This window comes from Humulus lupulus, chromosome 9 (assembly GCF_963169125.1).
Source record: "Humulus lupulus chromosome 9, drHumLupu1.1, whole genome shotgun sequence".
In the NCBI taxonomy this organism is placed as follows: Eukaryota; Viridiplantae; Streptophyta; class Magnoliopsida; order Rosales; family Cannabaceae; genus Humulus; species Humulus lupulus.
Genome location: NC_084801.1, coordinates 139,031,819 through 139,045,278, shown reverse-complemented (window position 1 = coordinate 139,045,278; position 13,460 = coordinate 139,031,819).

The following is a 13,460-nucleotide window of genomic DNA, read 5'->3' as shown; positions in this document are numbered from 1 at the left end:
GGGCACTGCCATTGATGGTTGATAGTAGGGAACTTTCGGTAGATCTGATTGAGTTAGACATGGAGGATTTTGATATGATCTTAGGGATGGACTGGTTGGTCAGATATAGGGCTACTATTGACTGCAGGAAGAAGATGGTGACTTTTGAGCCTAAGGGCGAGGATCCTTTTGTCTTCGTGGGTGTGGTATGTGGACCCCGCGTACCCATGATTTCAGCATTGAGAGCCAGAGACTTGTTGCAGGGGGGATACATAGGTTTTCTGGCCAGTGTAGTGAATACCACTAGGGTTATCCCAGCAGGTCCGAGAGAGACCAGATTGGTGTGTGAGTTTTTAGACGTATTTCCTGAGGATCTACCAGGGTTGCCACCGTGCAGGGAGATTTAGTTTGAGATTGAGTTAGCACTGGGGACAGAGCCAGTATCAAGGACACCATATAGAATGGCACCAGCTGAGTTGAAGGAACTAAAGATACAGTTGCAGGAGCTTCTGGATTTGGGATTCATGAGACCTAGCTACTCACCATGGGGCGCTCCAATGTTGTTTGCTAAGAAGAAGGACAGGACTCTGAGAATGTGTATAGACTACAGAGAATTGAACAAGTTGACTATCAAGAATAAGTACCCTCTACCAAGGATTGATGACTTGTTCGATCAGCTGCAGGGAAAGACAGTGTTCTCAAAGATTGATCTACGATCTGGTTATCACCAGCTGAGGATCAAAGATGAGGATATACCGAAGACGACTTTCCGAACTCGATATGGGCACTATGAGTTCTTGGTCATGTCTTTTGGTTTGACCAATGCCCCGAAAGCTTTTATGGATTTGATGAACAGGGTGTTCAAGGACTTCTTAGATTAGTTCGTCATTGTCTTCATCGATGTCATTCTTGTAAACTCCAGTTCAGAGGGAGAGCATGAACAACATCTTCGACAGGTTTTACAGAGGTTAAGGGAACACCAGTTATATGCGAAGTTTAAGAAGTGTGAGTTTTGGTTGTCGGAGGTGACTTTTCTTGGACATATAGTTGGCGCAGAAGGGATTAAGGTGGATCCGTCCAAGGTAGAAGCTGTGAGAGATTGGCCGAGGCCAAGGAACGCCTCGGAGGTGCGGAGTTTCCTTGGGTTGGCAGGTTATTACAGGCGATTTGTGGAGGGATTTTCAAAGATTGCTTCATCGATGATAGAGTTGACAAGAAAGAATCAGAGGTTTTTTTGGTCGGAGAAGTGTGAGAACAGTTTCCAAGAGTTGAAGCGATCGCTTATTTCTGCACCTGTGCTGAGTCTTCCTTCAGAGGAAGGAAAGTTTGTGGTTTACTGTGATGCATCGAAGATGGGTTTAGGCTGCGTGCTGATGAAGAATGAGAAAGTTATAACTTATGAATCACAACAGCGGAAGGAGTATGAACAGTGATATCCTACCCATGATTTGGAGCTGGCAGCAGTGGTATTCGCATTGAAGGTTTGACGGCATTATTTGTATGGGGAGAAGTGCGAGATATACACTGACCATAAGAGTTTGAAATACTTCTTCACTCAGAAGGATCTGAACATGGGACAGAGGCGCTGGTTGGAGCTGGTTAAGGATTATGACTGCGATATCCTTTACCACCCAGGGAAGGCCAATGTGGTGGCAGATGCGTTGAGTAGGAGGGGCCCAGGACAATTGTATAGTTCCACCCAGATATTGAGAGAGTTAGTTGATGAGATGGCCAGGGCAAGGATAGAATTGGTGGTAGGCCAGTTAGCTAATCTTACCTTGCAGTCGACCCTGCTAGAATGGATCAAGGATGAACAATTGGTGGATGCGCAGTTGCAGGATGTTAGGCAGTATGTCTTAGCGGGGACAGCTAAGGATTATTCTATTTCTGTGACTGGTATGCTTCGATATCAGGGACGGATTTGTGTTCTGGCAGATGAGGGGATCAGACGAGAGATACTGGATGAGTCTCACACTACACCGTACTCGCTTCATCCGGGTACCACGAAGATGTATCAGGATATACCGACATTATATTATTGACCCGGCATGAAGAAGGATGTGGTAGAGTATGTGTCTAGATGTTTGACATGTCAACAGGTAAAGGCTGAGCATTAGCGACCAACAGGATTGCTTCAGCCTCTGGGCATCCCAGAGTGGAAGTGGGAGGACATCACGATGGATTTTGTGGGAGGACTACCCAGGACAGTGGGACTTTGTGACTCAGTGTGGGCGATAGTAGACAGATACACCAAGTCAGCTCATTTTCTGCCAGTGAAGTCGACCTATACGGCGGAACAGTATGCAGAGTTGTATGTGAGGGAGATAGTTCGTCTCCATGGGGTTCCAAAGTCTATTGTATCTGATCGAGATCCTATCTTTACCTCTATGTTTTGGGGAGCTCTATAGAGAGCTATGGGGACCCAGTTGAAGTTTAGCACATCTTTCCATCCTTAGACTAATGGACAGTCTGAGAGGACGATTCAGGTGTTGGAAGACATGCTTAGGGCGTGTGTGATTGATTTCGAGGGATCTTGGAGTAAGTATCTACCATTGATTGAGTTCTCGTATAACAACAATTATCAATCCACGATTGGAGTGGCTCCTTATGAAATGTTATATGGGAGAAAGTGTAGATCACCCATTCATAGGGATGAGATGGGTGAAAGGAGGTACTTAGGGCCAGATATGGTTCAGAAGACTAATGAAGCTATTGAGAAGATTCGAGCTAGAATGCTTGCCTCGCAGAGTAGGCAGAAAAGCTACGCTGATCCTAAGCGTGGGGACGTGGAGTTCCAGGTTGGGGACCATGTGTTTCTGCGAGTTTCACCATTGAGAGGGGTGAGGAGATTTGGAGTAAAGGGCAAGCTGAGCCCTCGGTTTGTTGGACCTTTCGAGATTCTAGAAAGGATTGGACAGGTGGCTTACAGGTTAGCCTTGCCACCGTCGCTATCAGGAGTTCATTATGTGTTCCATGTCTCCATGTTGCGAAAGTGTGTTTCAGATACAACACATGTGCTGAAGTATGAGGACTTAGAGTTGCACTCAGACTTGTCCTATAAAGAGCAACCAGTTAACATTTTGGATCAGAAGGACAAAGTCTTACAGAATAATACAATTCCGTTAGTTAAAGTGTTGTGGAGAAATAGTAAGGTCGAGGAAGCGACCTGGGAGTTAGAGACAGCGATGCGGGATCAGTATCCCGAGCTATTCAGGTAAATTTCGAGGATGATATTCTCAGTAGGAGGGGATAGTTGTAACGACCCAAAATCACTAATATGGCTTAAGGGCCTTGATTAGTGTGCCTGGAGGGCATAATTGGTTTATGTGTGAATTCATTGAATTAATGCATGATTGTATGATAAGCATGCTTGTGTGATTATATGAATGTAAGTGTGGTTAAATGTTATATCTGTGAGAACCACATTAATATGTGGGTAGATCTGCAGCGTGCGACTTGAGGCGATCCTAGAGAGCTAGATAGCGGGAAATTCACAACGGAGCTTAATATTTGACTTGGGGCAAGTCAAGGGGTAATTCAGGTATTAGATGATTATCTTGGTTATCGGGTTATGGAAATAAATATATGAAGATACATTTGAGGTTAGGAATCTTAGGCGGGAACATTGCAGAATTTTACCGTTTCGCCCTCGGGGACGTTTCCGGCACCCCGAGCCTCGGGATTGACTTAATTAACCAAGGGTTAGACTAAACAAAATATAAACTGGTAGAATAAAACACAAACTGACCTATTTTGTTCTTCTCTTCCTTCTCTTCTCTCTCTCAAAGAAAAAACCACTGGAATTTAAGGGAAATCAGCTGGGAATTCAGTGGTTTGGGCTGGAATCTTGAAGGTTTAATCTAGTGCTCAGCTAAGGAAACTCAACCAAGATTAAGGTAAGGGTTGAATCATATTTTTGAGCATTAGAATTCTGAGTTTGGGCTAAGTAATAAGGGTGTTTATGGTTTTGATGTTTAAGGGTTGAATTAAAGGTGAGATGCTTGGATTTTAGCTCAGGAATCTGTTAAGGAAGTGGTTCAATAAAGAAGGTAAGCTTCAATTCGTAATTTAGAGGTTAAAATCTGAGTTTGCATGACTGGTTTTTGGTGTTTTGAGCTGCTGGGTTTCAGGAATCAAAATGGGATTTTAGTAGGTTTTTATGCTGAATTTCTGTTGGATTATGCTGTTAGAATCATGTTAAAAGTTTTGTGATTAATGGGTTTTGAATTAGGGTGCTTTGGGGTGGTTTTGAATAAGGTTAGGATGTTAGATAAGGTGGATTTTCTGGGCACGAAGGTTTGGGCCGCGGCTCTGTTCTAGAGCGATGCGGCCCTATGAAGCAAAGAAGCAAGGGAGGCTTGGCCAAAGGGGATCGTCGCGGCGCCATAGGGCAGGGCTGCAGCGCGTGTCTTCCTACTGAGGGGCTTGGGTTCTGTTTTAGGGGCGGGCCGCGGCTAGGTTTCAAGGGTCGTAGCCCTTAGGTGCATTCTTGATCTTTTGGGGATTTTAAGCGCGGGAATCTAACGTAGGGTGCTCGAGATCAATTCCACCACCGTACTTGGCGGAATTCGATGTCCCGAATGCTAGAACTATACCCGGAAACCTTTGTCAAGAATTTGAGGGACATCGCTTGTAGTCAGTGAATGTGGAAATTAAAGGTGAGAAAACTGCACCCGGTTGTGTAATTGTAAAGGGACTAAGGGTTCCCTAATATGTATGCTTTGAAAGGATGGTATTATGCCATGTAAACAGTAAACCAATGACCTAAGAGTGCCAAGATTAAACTAGCACACAGGGCGCGACTCAGCCACTGGTAGTCGAGGACAGCTTATTATGCACTGACCTCGGTTTAAGCGGGCCAGAGTCAGTGGGGTAAACACAGGGTGCGGCCTAAGTTGTCGGCCTTGATAATCATGTAACCTGATTGTTATTAACGTTTAATTGCATATTTGATTCTGAGCACATGTTATGTGGTTAATATGAGTGTTAAGTATTTGATCATGCCTAAAGGGTTAAGTATATGTTATTGTTGTTTGTGATGCATATTATTTTTTCTTGCTGGGCCTTGGCTCACGGGTGCTACGTGGTGCAGGTAAAGGCAAGGGAAAACTTGATCAACCTTGACTTTGAGAGCTCTGTGAGCTGATTGTAAATGACCAGCTGCTCAACCGCCACGGTTGAGGGGAAGGCAGGAACAGGGCAACCAGAAATGTCTGTTTTGCCTTAGAATGGCTGATGGTTGTCTGTATTTTGGAAATTCTGTAAACCGACTTTTAAACACTGTTTCTTTGTGGGATTCCAAGTGTAAAATTGTTTAATTATATAAAATGTGTCTTTTGAGACCAAAAGACCCTTTTTAACCCTAGCACATTCATGGTTAGTGACACGTTTTAAGTAAATGACTTGATTAGCAAGTCCTACACCTTTATAAATACACAGTGTCAACTGGCTTCTTCTTTACTAACATTAGCCTGCAGCCTTTCGACTTTTATTGCCGTTTCTAGAACATCGGCATAGGTAGTATTTCCCGGGTTTGCTTGCTTAACCCCTTGCTCAATCTTCAGTCGAAGTCCTCTAACGAACTTGGTCACCCTTAGAAAGTTAGTTGGAACCATTTCCAATGCAAACTTAGCTAATCGGTCAAACTACCTAGCATATTCTGCCACCGATAAACTCCCTTGCTTCAAACCAGCGAACTCCTTGACTCTTGAAGCGAATTATAGTACTTTTTGTGGAACAGCTCCATAAATCTGGTCCAGGTCATGGTGGCGACATCGTGAGTCTGCTGAACTAAGTCCCACCAAATTCGGGCATCTTTCTTGAGCAGAGACGAAACGCAGGATATGCGGTCTGCGTTGCCGAGATTCATGTGCGTTAGGATTGGCTACACATTTTTGAGCCATTCTTCCGCCTCGAAGGGGTATGTAGTCCCTTCAAAGTTCGGAGTATGTTGCTTACGAAACCGCTCATAAACTGGCTCCATGTGCTGAGCTGGGTATGGCACATAGTTCGCCACTGGCCATCCCTCATATGGACCAACTTGATGGGGTGCTGGGGCCATTTGCTGAGGCTGTGGCGGAGGCGAAGGCTGAGTCTGAGGCTGAGCCTGTTGTCGTTGTTGTTGCAGTAATTCTTCAACTTGTTGTTGCAGTTTAGCAATTTCTGCAGTGTTGTCAACTGGCGGCAGTGGCGCATTCTGATTAGTAGCACGCACTCCCCTTCTGCGAACTAGAGGGGATTCATTGCTCTCAAGAGCAGCGTTGGAGGCATTAGCATTGGTGTGATAAGATCTTCAGAGCGACATCTCAGCAGAGTTCTAACAGTTGAGAAAAACATGTTAGAACTTTACCCTAATAGGCTCTAAGGCAAACACTTAATCTGAACAAACATAACTCGGACCTATTAATTATGATTTCTTATGAAAATTATATAAGCCTTCTTTATCATTAGAGTGGGTTTCTATACTTAGAAAAATAAGTCATCTTTATTATTTTCTAAGTCTGTTTCTAATAATCCTATATGACTTAATTCTCAGGCTCGAAACTCGTCGTTGTTCAAAGTTAACCATATTGAGGGAGGGTTGTGATCAGTAAAATCATTCCCACTACTATGGCCCCCTAACTCTCAATATAGTGAACCCGGTTCATTGATTTGTATCCACCCTCACCAAACTTAGTCATTATTTATTAAATTTATTATTTATTATGATTGCAAAAGAAAATCAAACTCATACATGTTAACATAATAACAATGGTATTTATTTGGAAAACATTTTTCGCTATGTACAATCATAAAAGAAAACAAATAATAAATAAAAACTAATCTATTCTAGAAATCGGGATCTTCAACATCCTATCCTTCATCTAACATGTCATCATCTATTTCTTCATAGTCATCATTATCTTGAGCCTCAAAGTGCCCTCGAGGAAGATTCGTAAAAATTCTATGTTTTTGTAAATTGAAATTCCATTTTAGAAGTAAACCTAAGTATGAGAAAATAATATCTCATAGCTACAGGAAATTCATCTTCATCATCTATCGTCTCCCAAATATCTTCTAAGGCTACAATCACAGTAGGATAATCTCTAAAAAGTCAAATTACTTAAACGCATTGCTCCGTTGATCTCATCATGATCTGCTTAGTTTCTTGGAGGTGACCTATCTCCCTGTGGAAGAAAAGTAGTCTCTGAGTGATTCTTTCTAGCACTCCTACGGTGTTTCTTGGTTCTCTAATTATTTTCAAAGCCTTAATGGCTCGGATATCCTCATAAGTTAATGCTCCATTCATTCTTAACTGAAAACATAAAGGCTAAAATCATTAGCTATACATATAAACATAATAACTATAATCATAGGCACTTACTTGGCGGTTAAAATCGAAGCTTGAGCGTGTGTATCAAGGAGAACTTCATGCAAATGAACCGTTGCTCTGATATCAACTATAATGACCCAACTAATTATAAGACTTTGGACCATTAAAACTACTATACATAGACACTACTGTCACGAAAACTTACAAAAGAAACATTCACAAACTTTATTAAAAACTCTAAGTAAATGTTGAAGTACATAAATTCAGGGTATGGGATCCCATTGTTTGAAAATAAAACATAACTTAAATCTTAAATAAATTTGTTATAAAATCAAGTGCGGAAAATACATAGAAAACATAATTAAAAAGACTGAAACAACGTCGTCCTCGAATCGTTCACGCAGTCCACCGAATCCATTCTTCCTCAATACACAATCCCAAGCTGCCAAGAATCTTTCCGCCGCCATAACTATTTTCCTGCATACATAAAAATAAATGAATGAGCCTAACGTTCAGTAAGGAAAATCTACTAAAAGCATAAAACAAAAACATAAACATAAACTATAAACATATGACTATAAAACGTATATAGGACTACAATATTAATGGCCATTAACTCATTAACATGGCATGTGATAAACCATCTAGGTCCTCTGTCTAATAATTGAGATAGTAATCACATGGTAGTATATGATTACTCATCTAGGTCCTCAGTCTACTAATCGAGGTAGGGTAAATCATAACCCTAAACCATGAAAATGATAAACACTAAGATTTTCTAGCTAAGCAATTATGAGCCCTAGATAACATAAAAACATAACACAACATAAACTTATCATAACATATGATAGCACAACATATCATATAAACATATAAATTCTATCCTATTTTCCTTACCAATACCGGGATATGAGAACAAGGACGGAATTTGGGACACTCCTAAAAACCAATAATGAGAAGGTGAGTATTTCTAAAGAAAGAGATGAAAAGAAATGAACTAAACCACCAAGAAGAAGAGCTTACCGAAAGAAAACCTTAAGTTCAAAGAACTTAAATACCTAACCGAGAATGGAAAATAGCGAGTTAGGATTTGAGTATAGAAAACTATAAGAAACTGATGAAACATACAGAAATGAAATAGGAATAGGAATACCTTTGAATGTACTAGAACCGAACTACACCTCGATATCGAAAAACACACTATTAACCTTACTTCCCAAGTGTTTTTAAAGCTTCAAATGATAAAGCTTATAACCCCAACCCAAGTGTTTATCACTCAAAAGTAAACCTAGCAGCTTGAAGGCTCTGATCACAGCTTGAAGAATGAGAGAAATGGCTAGGTACTAGGTCATATTTATAGAGATCTTCTTTTAGCTTGAATAAAAATAATGAATATTACTTGAAAAACATTTGAATATTCGTTCAGCAGAGGCTTAAGACTTGGTCAAAACTTTCAGAGGCTTGCAAAGAGGTTGAGTGTTGAATTGAGCTCGGTTTCAAAATAATTTGAAAATCTTCCCCTAGTGCTGATGTACCGCCTGGGCCTATATCCTGAGGCTCGACGATGCGTTTGTGCGAAGATGCGTGTTTTTCGTATTCTCTGTGTGGCGATATATCGCCCCTAGAGCTGCGATATATCGGCATACGCTGAAATGTTATACACGTAATTGTACTTTTTCAACCTAATTTGAATTGGGTAAACAGCTTTGACTAAGTCATATAACGTTTTTAAAGTTGCTGGCAGAATCTGGGGTTTTCAAATATTTCTCTTATAAAATTATTCCTCAAAAATACTTAATTTCTCAATAAACATGCACACGACAAGTGTCATGATCTTATTGGTTATATCAAAACCTTATAGTATAATAAATGACATCTTCATAATCAGCTATATCAATCAAACCTTATGTTATAATTAATATTCTTAAAATATAGGTTAAACTTATAAAATCTATAAGTTTTGCTACGAGTGTTCAACTAAGTCCCGGCTTGAACCAAAATCCACAGTAATAAACATACTACTACTACTAATACTACTACTACTACTTCTACTACTACTACTACTACTACTACTACTATCTAGCTAGCTAAGTAAAGTTCTGAGACTCTACACGTTACAACACTTTATATGGGGTAACGTGTATCTTAGTTGGCACTTAACTTGCTTACATGGCATTTAATACCTGAAAGGGGTAACTTGCAACAAACCATTAAGGGAAGGGGATTTTGCCACCAAAATTTTTTATTGGGGGGTTTGTCGCAACTTTTGTAAAAGAATAGGAGGTTTTGTAGCAAATAACCCTTATTATAATAATATATAATATAGGATTAGATATTTAAGCATTATATTTATATAAATTTCAATGTTATAAAATATTATTATGATAATATGTATTAATATGAATTCAAATATTATAAAATAATATTTAATACAAGACTAAATATACAATACTTATATTAATGTAAATTTAAATATTATTATTTTTGTAAGGGAAAATATTATAAAATATCACTATATTACTGTACGCCCTGGTTTTCCCACGGGCTGTTAGCAAGCTGAGATACGGCCTAATAATGAGATACGGCCTAATCATGTCTACCACGTGGACATCCCCAAGACCGGAGCTGCCATCAAAAGATCCTACATCCTCAGCTCGAGGTAACCTAAGGGTTCGCCAAGATTAGACTGAGTTTGAACTCTGAAGGCCACAGGTCGAGGGAAGCATCCAGCTCGTTGTTAACCACGAGCTAGAGTTGGAGGCTGTGACCTTTTATAAATTCAACCACGCAAGGTAAACGTGCATATACCAGACATCACGTGTCTGATATATCCCTGACTTCTCGGACACGCAGCATGAACGTGCGCATTCTGGCACCCACGACTGGGTTGGGTCATGCGGCCCATTATCCCCCTTTACCTATTGATTAGACCACACTTCATGTGTCAGGTTTTAGGAATTAATCATGAATGTCACAGAGTTGACATGATAGGTAAGAAGGTCACGAGATGACCTTCTTACCAACTCCCAGGTGCCCTCTCCTATAAATATGGAGACCTTGGGAGTTTCAAAGGGTTGGATTCTATTGTGTAAAAAATACCCTGTAAAAGAATACCGAGGATATAGCAATAATATTGACTGGTGGAGTAGAAGGATTTTAACCTTTGAACCACCTAAAACGTGATTGTGTCACCAGCTCATTTTCAAAAGATCATTCATCTATTTCGGTTCAACATAAGCACTAATCCCTTCCTCTTATTTTCTTAATTACCTGTTGGCGAAGAAACGCGTCAACAGATTGGTGCTTTCATTGAGAGCTAGTCAGATTGGTGTTGTCGCAAACATTCACTATGGTGACCACTCGATCCAGACACAGTAACGAGATGGAACAGCATGATGGGCAGGAGGCTCATCATATCACCATCCCCGGTGAACAAATTCCTGAGGTCCAACAGCGGCCGGGCAAGCAGCCGGTGGGCCAGGATGACACTGGAAGTTCGGCGCCCCGGCCACCTAATCCAAACCCAGATTTTTACACTGCGGTAGAGATGGAAAACGCTTAGCTGAGGAGCCAACTAGCGAAAGCTAATCAGTAGATCAAGGATGTCTTGGCCCGACTACCTCCTCTTACAACCGACGCTAACGTCGAAAAGAGGCAAGGCGAGACTCATAAGTCCCACCGGGGTAATCGATCCAGGCCTAGCCGCTTGGACAGACCTCCGATAGCCAACTTTATTCCCTCGCCGCACCATCGAGAGGCAAACTTCGAAGAAATGCCTAAAGCCGAACAACAGTACAGCCGTTCGGTCCGAACTTCAACTCCCAGCTCCCAACCAGCCTCGAGCGCGCCCAGGAGAGCTTGAGGAAAGTCCAGAAGGAGATCCGGGGAGGACTCACAGCATCAGCCCATCCCCACCAGCCATCCTGCGCCTCGTCCAGATCACCAAGCACGGGACCCGCAGGTTGGCAGGGTCGTGAGGCCCCCACCTAACTTGATCCACCCTGATGGAACCAGGATCGCATCTCTGGTCAGGCATCCTCCCTCACCAATAAGATATCCGTCTCCACCTCGGCCCATCCGAGATATCCCAACTTATGGAAGCAGTAGGAGAAGCCCGCCGTCCGTGGGACCTTCCCGACGTAGCGGGGCGCCGGGAGGGAGCCCGAATCCTCACCCCCAAAGGCGGACTCCGAGCTTTTCTAATGGGAACTACTGGACCGGAAGTCCCTGGAGCGTCCTTTCTGGCGGAGACCTGCGTCAGCGTTTAAGCTCGGCACAAAGTCCTCAAACCACCCAGGGGGGCGACCTTCGAGATCGCCTTAACTCTCATAGAGGAGAGCCAGTAGGAGGTGGCAGCCATGCTTGCTCAGGGGGGGACCTGTCCGAAGTACGTAATGGCGGGAATGCCCCAAATAACCTATCTCAAGATAGGAGGGGCAATAACCCACCAAATATGTACAATGGATCCGGAGCTGTTGAGCAGCCCCGGAGTAACCAAGAAAATCAGGACAAAACCCTCTAGCACCTAACTCAGATGGAGGAGCTGATGAGGAAGCTCCTGTCGGAGAAAGAGAAAGATGAATATGATTCAGGGGACGAGATGGAGCTCTTCGCCCCCAGCATAGCAGCAACGACTTACCCACCCAGTTTCCGTATGCCGCACCTGTCCAAATTCAATGGAGACGGAGATTCGTCGGATCATCTGGGGATGTTCAACACCCTGATGATGTCCCACAACATTGGCCCCGAGTTGAGGTGTCTGATATTTCCCTCCACACTGACTGGACGAGCCAGGCAGTGGTTCAAACAAAGCAAAAGACATTCAATCAGCTCCTGGAAGACTTTCTCTGCTGACTTCAAAAGGGCATTCTGATCCTCCCAGCTGCCGCGTCAAGGCTGATTCTCTGGGATCCTCATCGGAGGGGGACTCTGGAAAGATATACAAATGAAGGGAGGTAGCTCGGTGAACGAGTTCCTAAATAGGGCCTAGGAATGGATCAACTTGGAGGAGGCCGAAGCCTCAGCTGCAGGGACCAGCCAGGTCCCTGAGCAGCCCACTGGAGTGACCCAAAATGTCACATAGAATAACCAGTTCGGCGGAGGCAAGAGAAAGGGGAACGGCGAGGGCAGCCAGCATGGCCCAAAGAAGAATAATTCCGTAGACAAGTTCAAGTCGATCTACGCGACTTATATAGAACTCACCCACTCTAGGGAGAACATCTTCCTAGATAACTCTACTCGCCTCCCCTGGAAGAGGCCGGAGCCATTAAAACACCAGAAGGGGAAGAGAGACACCTCCAAGTTTTGCCGTTTTCACAACGATGTTGGCCACAATACTGATGATTGTAGGCATTTGAAAGATGAGATCGAAACTCTCATCAGAGCTGGCCCCTTGGCTCAGTACGTGCGGAACAGGGTTCCAGCAAGTTGACCAGCTCCAGAAGTCCCGGTCAGTCAGCCCAAATCTCGGATAGATCAGGACATCCCACCTCCCGTGATAGAAGGAGAGATATCCACAATATCTGGAGGTCCGCATATGGCCGGCATGAGCAGGGGTGCCCAGAAGAGGTACGTAAAAGAACTCAAGGCGCATAATGGAGTAGAGTTCGCCCCGGAGCAGCGTCTGCCAAAGCAGCAGCGATTGGAGAGGCAACCGATCATTTTTACAGAAGAAGATGCAGACCATGTCCAGTTCCCTCATAACGACCCTCTGGTCGTAGCAGTTCAGCTCGCTAATCGGAAGGTTAGGAGGGTGCTGATCGATAATGGGAGCTCGGTAAACCTTCTATTCCGGTCCACACTGGAGAAGATGGGTCTGACTGTCGCCGAGCTAAAGGCGACATCCATGATGTTGTATGGTTTTTTGGGAGAAGGATCAGCGACCAGAGGGACTATCTAGCTGGTGATCACCTTAGGAGAAGGACCTCGGACAGTCTCCAAACTCCTCGAGTCCGTGGTCATCAACTGCTCCGCTGCATACAATGCTATTTTGGGACGACCCACACTCATAGCTTTTGAGGCCGTCACATTCGTTCGTCACCTCGCGATGAAATTCCCTACTTCCACGGGAGTATGCACGGTCCATGGCGATCAGCTCGCTGCCAAGGAATACTACAACATTTTCATGAAGGGAAAATCGAAACCCGGGCAGCTAGCAATGGCCATCCAA